Source organism: Dendrobates tinctorius, unplaced genomic scaffold (assembly GCF_039654945.1).
Source record: "Dendrobates tinctorius isolate UK_male_01 unplaced genomic scaffold, ASM3965494v1 ptg000241l, whole genome shotgun sequence".
NCBI classification, from domain to species: Eukaryota; Metazoa; Chordata; class Amphibia; order Anura; family Dendrobatidae; genus Dendrobates; species Dendrobates tinctorius.
The window spans coordinates 21,936,997-21,947,500 of record NW_027361908.1 but is presented as its reverse complement, the minus strand read 5'-3'; positions in this window follow the sequence as shown (position 1 = coordinate 21,947,500).

The window sequence follows — 10,504 nt, the reverse complement described above, 5'->3', positions numbered from 1 at the left end:
GATAGATAGATATGAGATAGATAGATAGATAGATAAATATGGGATAGATGCCATTTTCCCCTTTGCCAACTTGATTAAACTCTCCATGGTTGTATAACACATTTTCTTGTAGAAAGTAAATTATTGGTATTATTTTTATACTGATTATATTTATTGTGCTAATAGCCATAGTTTAGAAGAAGTACACATTGGTATTTTTCAGCTGCAAAAAAGGTAAGATAACTTTATTATGAAAGCTGCAGAAAAAGCAATACACTGAAAAACGTGTAAAATGTACACATAGCAGTGCCCCCTGTATTTTGTTGAATATTTCTGTAAACTCATTTCTCAAGGTAGAAAATATTCGTTTGCCTCCATTTCCCTCATGTACAGCACCATGGAATCAATGATGCTCTAAAAAGAAATAATAATAACAATAATAATTGACGCATCAGGGATTTATGGGATTTATCATTTGATCCCTGATTTGTTGTTGATGAAGCTAATGTAAAAAAAAGAAGTATATTGAAATAAAAACATATGAACGTGACCTTGTTATTGCATCCTTTAACAGAATGCCAGCATGTAGAATAGTCTGTGTATTGGACCATGGAAATTAAATGCATCCTGACTAAATGGGGAGTCATTCTGCTTTCCATAGAGTTGAATGTCAAAGGATAAATATCTTTCTGCAATTTTGGGAAGCAAAATAAGTGACATAAACATGGAGAAAAAAAGTCCTAGATGTTTCCTTCTTTATATAATCATAGACCAAAAACCAGCTTAAGGCTGGATTCATACACACATTATTTTTCTAAAAAATACCATGTTTTCCATATAATTTTTTATAACTTAGATTTTTGCAAAAACACTGCACACAGATATTACCTTAAAGTTTATATTAAAATATAAAATACACTGTGCACAATATTTTATTGTATGCGGCATTTTAGTCAGTGGCATTTTTTCAAAACAAAAAGTTTTCTTTTAATTAGATCGTTTTTTTCCCATGTTTTGCATGAATTTTAGTGATGTTGTCTTTGCTTTTTTTTTTATCATATTTTCCCTTAATCATGTCTTGCCAGATGAAATAATGACATAAAAGGCATCTTTAAAGAAAATACAAAATTGCCTCAAATTAACTATGTTTTCATTATCTCTTATAGGAACAGTGGCTTCTAATTACTTGACAAAATAAAACATGAAAATTCATTCACATTTCACTAAATGTCCAGAGTGATCCCAGGGTGTAAGCAACATCGAATAGAAAACATATAATTTATAAAAAAGACTACTGTTAATTTCTTAATGTGTTTGTTATGTCTTGTAAAATATTCACTATACGGGCATCACTACTGTACATGTAGAATTCATGTACTTAGCAATACATGGGTTGGATTTGCTGCAGCAAAATCTGCAAGCCCAATTCCCACCAAATAATGGTTTGATTTTGATGCAGATTTAATTCTGGATTTGCTCCTATGGATCCTAAAAAAGTGATCAATTCATATAAAAAAGACGCTACAGAACTTATTTTCATCATTTTTACAAGCTGAAGTTTAGCCTTGTAATGCTGGGGGGCAGAACGTTGTGATGATGGGGGGCAGAACGTTGTGATGATGGGGGGCAGAACGTATGACTGTTTTCTGGTGTAAAGCACAAAGTGTAGAAGGCTCTTGGCTGCTCACCTGATTTAATATTCCTAGCATCACCAATAGGGTATATGGCAGCATACTGCTCTACACATAACCGCACGACTTTCACACTATAGAAGCCTTATGCATGTGCAGGTATAAGACTAAGCATCCCACCCCCATGTGCATTAGGTGTGTCAGTGGCTGGTCATCAGTAAATTGTGGCGGACCTTACCCATATAGCAATATGGCTTCCACATATTCCTAGAAATTGGTGTTATACTGACTTTTTATTTTATTTTACTCCCTTATAAAGCGACATTCATTCCGGAGCACTGTACAGACATCAGCATCGCTGTCCCCATTGGGCCTCACAATCTGCATTCCCTATAAGTATGTCTTGGGAGTATGGCAGGAAACTAGACAGCCTGGAGTGAACCCACCCAAACACAGGGAGAACATACAAATAACTTGCAGATTAATTATTAATTAATAAGTATGGCCTTTTTTGGGGATTTTATAAAAAAAAATTATAAACATTGAAACTGAAACACCAAGAGAAAAAATAAGGAAATCACAGGATCGATAACATGCTAATGATATGCAATTGATGTAAAAAGGGAAATAAAGTTTTCAAATGTTTTGATTTATCCAGTATTGAATATGAGCATCATGTACAGAAATACATTCACTTACACTCCAGGGGATGCTATTATTAAGGTTATTAATGGTTGTCTGAGGAAGGCTCTGACACACAAAATTCACTGCTGTCAGTTCCCTTTGTACTTGTTGACCCAAGATGTCCCAGACAACCTCAAAGGGAGGCAGTTCTGCAGGCTATGTTAGCACATTAGGCCATGCAGGGTGCTCACATTAGCACCAGCAACATGTGTTCTGGAAATGTGCTGAAAAATGGCACCTTGGACACTTAAGAAGAATGGCTACACAAACCATAAGAAGGCATTTGTATTGACATTGGGTTATGAGCCACAAGTTCAGCAACAGGTGTTCCATTGACCTCATGCCACAACTCCCAAACACCCCTTTATACATTACACTATGGTTGGTTGAACCTGCCAATATCAACCGACAGTCTAATGTGTATGGGGACGCTGGCTGATGGTCAGGTTTGATGTCGATCGCACAGGTCTGATTTTGGACTGATGATTGCATGTTTCTTCTGGACAAATGTCAGGCTTCAGATTTCTCGTAGAGAACACACAAGTGCTTTTGTGCCCGACTGTTACACCGCTCCGCCATACTCACCCGGCCTCCGCTTCCACGCCGCAGTCGCCCTCCGCTCCCACGCCGCAGCCTCTCTCCACCCGACGGCCGCGGCGGTCACCTGAGACAGACCCGCGACCGATGCCTTCCCTGCATGCTATGCGCATGCGCCATAGGCCGCGGCCGCGCCTCCTTCCTGCTTCTTATGCTCCGGCTGTGCCCTGACCCGGAAGCACATTTGGACCAATGGCTGACCAGATGGGGCCATATCAGGCCGCTTCCCCCTGAGGGAGGCGCCTGATCGTTGTGTTTCCTGACACTCTGGCCTCGCTCCATCGTGCACACTCTGCTCCTGCAGTTCCTGTCTCGGCTGCTCCTCACAGCAGCTTCTCAGTCCTGCTACCCGTGTTCCTGTCGTCCTACTCCAGTCCTGCCTTGTGTTCCTGCCGTCCTACTCCAGTCCTGCCTTCACTGTTCCTGCCGTCCTACTCCAGTCCTGCCTTGTGTTCCTGCCGTCCTACTCCAGTCCTGTCTTCAGTGCTCCTGCCGTCCTACTCCAGTCTCAGTCTTACTCCGGTCCATCCTGAGCCGCCCCTCTCGGTACCGGCTACCGTGGTACTCGAACCCCTGGGCCTGCTCCTAACGGTCCCTGTATAGGGGTCGGTTCCACCTGGCAGCTCGCCCGGGGTCCCTCGGTGCCACGGTCCAGAGGGTCCACTCTCGGAGCTCCCGCTCCTGACCACCCACGCTAACAGTACGATCAGGCCATGGACTCCGCCGGTACTACGGCTGCTACCCAGAAAGAGTTGCTATTCCTACGGGAGAATCAGGGGCGCATTATGTCAATCATGAAGTCGATGGACACCCGTTTGTCGGCCTTACAGGTGGCCGATCCTGGAAATGCCACTCAGCTGGCCAGTCTCCAACAGGAGCTGGGCCAGCAGCAAGATACTCAAACCCACATTTTGTCCTACATGGCCTCCTTTGATAGTCGCTTGTCGGCCCTCCAGGCTGCCGCTGCAGTGCCGACTCCTCCCCCTGCGTCTGCTGCTCATCCGACGCCCCGCCTCGCCAAGCCGCCTCGTTTCACCGGGGATCCCAAGCTCTGTAGGGGGTTCTTAAATCAGTGTAGTCTCCACTTTGAATGGCTGCCGCAGCAATATCCCTCGGACCGGGCCAAAGTGGCCTTCATCATGTCCCATCTGGAAGGAGAGGCCCTTTCTTGGGTAAACCCGCTCTGGGAACGTGACGACCCGGTCGTTTCGAGTCTCCCGGTTTTCCTGGATACGTTTCGTAAGGTTTTCGATGAGCCGGGCCGGTTAGCCTCTCTCACTGAGTCACTCTTTAACTTACACCAGGGCTCTCTCACGGTCGGACAGTACGCTATTCGCTTTCGCACTATTTCCTCTGAGCTCGGCTGGAATAACGCAGCTTTGGTGGGGGCATTCTGGCGCGGTCTTTCTAGTAAAATAAAGGATGAACTCGCTGGTCGAGATACCCCGTCCACCTTAGAGGACCTTATCTCGCTGGCTACCCGCATTGACCTGCGCTTCCTGGAGCGCGCTCGGGAGTCAGTGAGAGACAGGCGCTCCTCCAGGTCAGTTCCTCCTTTCACTCAGTCGGCCAGCTCACGTTCAGTCGGATCTTCTTCCCTCTCTTCGGGTGAGTCCATGCAGATAGATCATCTCAGGTTGGCCGAGTTACGTCAGAGAGAGAGACGGGCACAAGGTCTGTGCCTCTATTGCGGTCATTCGTCACACTATATCCGCACCTGTCCTAAGAGACAGGGAAACGACTCCACCTAGGTCAGGTAAGAGAGGCCTTCCTAGGTGATGATGATGATTCCTCTCAACCCCTTACGATTTCTGTGCTTTTGGTTTCAGGAGGGAGGCGTGGTTCCGAGGTGGCCTACGTGGATTCGGGCTCAGCGGGTAACTTCATTCGGCCGGAAGAGGTAGACAAATACCAAATTCCTGTAGTCACTCTATCTAACCCAATTCAGATTGCCACCGTGGATGGCAAACCGCTACAGGTGACCGTCACCTTGGTCACTGAAGAGGTGGAATTGCAAATCGGAGCCTTACATCGAGAGAAGATAGCCTTTTACGTTTTACCTAAGCTCTCTCACGCCATTCTACTCGGTCTTCCATGGTTAAGGACTCATCAGCCTGTTCTCGACTGGTCTTCTGGGGAGATACTCCGCTGGGGGCACCCGTGCCAAGCTCGCTGTCTGACTCCTGTCCGCCTGGCGGCCGCTCCACGATCACCTCCAGACCTCCCGGGTCTTCCTCCAGCTTACAGCTCCTACGCCGATGTTTTTGATAAGAAGGAAGCAGAGGTCCTCCCTCCACACCGGCCGTTTGACTGCCCAATTGAACTTGTTTCTGGTTCAACCCCCCCAAGGGGCAGAATCTACCCTCTGTCTCCCGTGGAGACCACCGCCATGTCCGAGTACGTCCGAGAGAACCTCGCCAAAGGCTTTATACGGAAATCCTCTTCGCCCGCGGGAGCCGGGTTCTTCTTCGTCAAAAAGAAGGACGGGACTCTACGGCCATGCATTGACTATAGGGGCTTGAATGAGATTACCATCAAGAACAGGTACCCTCTTCCACTCATTCCAGAACTGTTTGACCGTCTCAGAGGGGCTCGGGTCTTTACCAAGCTGGACCTCAGAGGAGCCTACAATCTGGTCCGTATCCGTGCAGGTGACGAGTGGAAGACCGCTTTCAACACTCGAGATGGCCATTACGAGTACCTGGTCATGCCCTTCGGTCTTTGCAATGCTCCTGCAGTCTTTCAAGAGTTCGTCAACGAGATCTTCCGGGATCTCTTGTACTCCTGTGTGGTCGTGTACTTAGACGACATCCTCGTCTTCTCGCCGGACCTCTCGTCCCACAGAAAGAGTGTCCACCTGGTGCTTCAGCGTCTTCGGGAGAACCGTCTGTATGCAAAGATCGAGAAATGTCTCTTCGAACAGACCTCTCTGCCATTTCTGGGATACATTATCTCCGACGCTGGTCTTAGGATGGATCCCGAGAAGTTGTCTGCCATCCTCAAATGGCCTCGCCCCGTCGGATTAAAGGCGATACAACGATTCCTCGGGTTCGCCAACTATTACCGGCAATTTGTCTCCCACTTCTCCGCGATCACAAGACCCATTTCTGTGCTCACCCGTAAAGGGTCTACTTCCAAGGATTGGTCTCCTGAGGCAGAGGAGGCCTTTCTGTCCCTAAAACGGGCTTTCTCCACGGCTCCGGTCCTGCATCGCCCTGAGAGCGATCGACCTTTTGTACTCGAGGTGGACGCTTCCTCGACTGGTGCCGGGGCGGTGCTGTCCCAGAGAACCGCCTCCGGTCGCCTGCACCCTTGTGGCTTCTTCTCGAAGGCCTTTTCTCCATCCGAGTGTAACTACTCGATCGGTGACCGGGAACTTTTGGCCATCAAGTTGGCCTTGGAGGAATGGCGCCACCTCCTGGAAGGAGCTGTCCATCCTTTTGTCATCTTCTCGGACCACAAGAATCTGGCCTATCTCCAGTCTGCCCAGAGACTAAACCCTCGCCAGGCCAGATGGTCTTTATTTTTTGCCCGAGTTGATTTCGAGCTCCGATTCCGTCCCGGCAGCAAGAATTCCAAAGCCGACGCCCTGTCCAGGGTCTTCCAACCACACGAATCCACGGAGGAACCGTCACATATCATTGATCCCACTAGGATCATCACCGTGGCTCCAGTGAACTGGCTTACTCCTCCGCCTGGCAAGACGCTTGTGCCAGAGAATCTCAAGCAAAAGGTTCTTCTATGGGGGCACTCCTCCAAACTGGCCGGCCATGCCGGAACTAAGAAGACCCTTGATCTTATCAAACGTCACTACTGGTGGCCCTCACTTCGCCAAGATGTACTCGATTTTGTGGCTTCTTGTCCATCCTGTGCAAAGAACAAGGTACCACGGAGATCTCCGTCTGGCTTGTTGCTTCCGTTGCCTGTCCCTACGGTTCCTTGGGAGAACATCGCCATGGATTTCATCACCGACCTACCCTGCTCTGCGGGCTGCTCAGTCATTCTGGTGGTGGTGGATCGTTTTTCCAAGATGGCTCACTTCATCCCTCTGCCCGGTCTTCCCTCAGCGCCGGAGCTGGCCGAGATCTTCATTCATCAAGTCTTCAGGCTTCATGGACTACCTCGACGCATTGTGTCTGACCGAGGGGTTCAGTTTACCTCCAAGTTCTGGCGTTCGCTTTGTAAGCTTATGAACGTTTCCCTCGACTTCTCCTCGGCCTACCATCCACAGTCCAACGGACAAGTAGAGCGTACCAACCAGACGCTTACGGGATACTTACGCCACTTCTCTAACGCCCACCAGAACGATTGGGTCAGCTTACTCCCCTGGGCAGAGTTCGCTTATAACAACCATGCTGGTGAGTCTTCGGTCAAGTCTCCGTTTTTCATTGTTTTTGGCAGACATCCTGGTGTCCCTCTTCCGATAACCCCTGCCTCTGAGGTACCCGCGGCCAATGCCTTGTCCTCGGAATTTTCTAAGATTTGGGCTGAGACCAACACATCACTCAAGAGATCCGCTGATCAGATGAAGAACTATGCAGACAAAAAGAGGTTGGATTCTCCTCCGTATCGTGTTGGCGATAAGGTCTGGCTCTCCTCCAAATTCGTCCGACTAAAACTGCCCTCCTACAAGTTGGGTCCACGCTACATCGGTCCGTTTGAAATTCTGGGACGTATTAACGAAGTTGCCTACAAATTGAGGTTGCCTGCTTCGCTCCGGATCCCGAACACCTTTCACGTCTCTCTCCTGAAGCCTGTGGTGCTGAATCGTTTCCATTCCTCGCTTGATCTTGGTCCTCAGCCGGTGGGTGCCGACAACGTTTTTGAAGTGCAGGACATCCTCGCTGTGAAAAGGGTTAGAGGTAGGACTTTCTTTCTCGTTGATTGGAAGGGCTTTGGTCCTGAGGAGAGATCCTGGGAGCCTCGGGAGAATATTAATGCTCCCCGTATCCTCAAGAGGTTTCTTGTTAATCTCCGGGGGGGGCGGCTTAGGGGAGGGGGTACTGTTACACCGCTCCGCCATACTCACCCGGCCTCCACTTCCACGCCGCAGTCGCCCTCCGCTCCCACGCCGCAGCCTCTCTCCACCCGACGGCCGCGGCGGTCACCTGAGACAGACCCGCGACCGATGCCTTCCCTGCATGCTATGCGCATGCGCCATAGGCCGCGGCCGCGCCTCCTTCCTGCTTCTTATGCTCCGGCTGTGCCCTGACCCGGAAGCACATTTGGACCAATGGCTGACCAGACGGGGCCATATCAGGCCGCTTCCCCCTGAGGGAGGCGCCTGATCGTTGTGTTTCCTGACACTCTGGCCTCGCTCCATCGTGCACACTCTGCTCCTGCAGTTCCTGTCTCGGCTGCTCCTCACAGCAGCTTCTCAGTCCTGCTACCCGTGTTCCTGTCGTCCTACTCCAGTCCTGCCTTGTGTTCCTGCCGTCCTACTCCAGTCCTGCCTTCACTGTTCCTGCCGTCCTACTCCAGTCCTGCCTTGTGTTCCTGCCGTCCTACTCCAGTCCTGTCTTCAGTGCTCCTGCCGTTCTACTCCAGTCTCAGTCTTACTCCGGTCCATCCTGAGCCGCCCCTCTCGGTACCGGCTACCGTGGTACTCGAACCCCTGGGCCTGCTCCTAACGGTCCCTGTATAGGGGTCGGTTCCACCTGGCAGCTCGCCCGGGGTCCCTCGGTGCCACGGTCCAGAGGGTCCACTCTCGGAGCTCCCGCTCCTGACCACCCACGCTAACAGTACGATCAGGCCATGGACTCCGCCGGTACTACGGCTGCTACCCAGAAAGAGTTGCTATTCCTACGGGAGAATCAGGGGCGCATTATGTCAATCATGAAGTCGATGGACACCCGTTTGTCGGCCTTACAGGTGGCCGATCCTGGAAATGCCACTCAGCTGGCCAGTCTCCAACAGGAGCTGGGCCAGCAGCAAGATACTCAAACCCACATTTTGTCCTACATGGCCTCCTTTGATAGTCGCTTGTCGGCCCTCCAGGCTGCCGCTGCAGTGCCGACTCCTCCCCCTGCGTCTGCTGCTCATCCGACGCCCCGCCTCGCCAAGCCGCCTCGTTTCACCGGGGATCCCAAGCTCTGTAGGGGGTTCTTAAATCAGTGTAGTCTCCACTTTGAATGGCTGCCGCAGCAATATCCCTCGGACCGGGCCAAAGTGGCCTTCATCATGTCCCATCTGGAGGGAGAGGCCCTTTCTTGGGTAAACCCGCTCTGGGAACGTGACGACCCGGTCGTTTCAAGTCTCCCGGTTTTCCTGGATACGTTTCGTAAGGTTTTCGATGAGCCGGGCCGGTTAGCCTCTCTCACTGAGTCACTCTTTAACTTACACCAGGGCTCTCTCACGGTCGGACAGTACGCTATTCGCTTTCGCACTATTTCCTCTGAGCTCGGCTGGAATAACGCAGCTTTGGTGGGGGCATTCTGGCGCGGTCTTTCTAGTAAAATAAAGGATGAACTCGCTGGTCGAGATACCCCGTCCACCTTAGAGGACCTTATCTCGCTGGCTACCCGCATTGACCTGCGCTTCCTGGAGCGCGCTCGGGAGTCAGTGAGAGACAGGCGCTCCTCCAGGTCAGTTCCTCCTTTCACTCAGTCGGCCAGCTCACGTTCAGTCGGATCTTCTTCCCTCTCTTCGGGTGAGTCCATGCAGATAGATCATCTCAGGTTGGCCGAGTTACGTCAGAGAGAGAGACGGGCACAAGGTCTGTGCCTCTATTGCGGTCATTCGTCACACTATATCCGCACCTGTCCTAAGAGACAGGGAAACGACTCCACCTAGGTCAGGTAAGAGAGGCCTTCCTAGGTGATGATGATGATTCCTCTCAACCCCTTACGATTTCTGTGCTTTTGGTTTCAGGAGGGAGGCGTGGTTCCGAGGTGGCCTACGTGGATTCGGGCTCAGCGGGTAACTTCATTCGGCCGGAAGAGGTAGACAAATACCAAATTCCTGTAATCACTCTATCTAACCCAATTCAGATTGCCACCGTGGATGGCAAACCGCTACAGGTGACCGTCACCTTGGTCACTGAAGAGGTGGAATTGCAAATCGGAGCCTTACATCGAGAGAAGATAGCCTTTTACGTTTTACCTAAGCTCTCTCACGCCATTCTACTCGGTCTTCCATGGTTAAGGACTCATCAGCCTGTTCTCGACTGGTCTTCTGGGGAGATACTCCGCTGGGGGCACCCGTGCCAAGCTCGCTGTCTGACTCCTGTCCGCCTGGCGGCCGCTCCACGGTCACCTCCAGACCTCCCGGGTCTTCCTCCAGCTTACAGCTCCTACGCCGATGTTTTTGATAAGAAGGAAGCAGAGGTCCTCCCTCCACACCGGCCGTTTGACTGCCCAATTGAACTTGTTTCTGGTTCAACCCCCCCAAGGGGCAGAATCTACCCTCTGTCTCCCATGGAGACCACCGCCATGTCCGAGTACGTCCGAGAGAACCTCGCCAAAGGCTTTATACGGAAATCCTCTTCGCCCGCGGGAGCCGGGTTCTTCTTCGTCAAAAAGAAGGACGGGACTCTACGGCCATGCATTGACTATAGGGGCTTGAATGAGATTACCATCAAGAACAGGTACCCTCTTCCACTCATTCCGGAACTG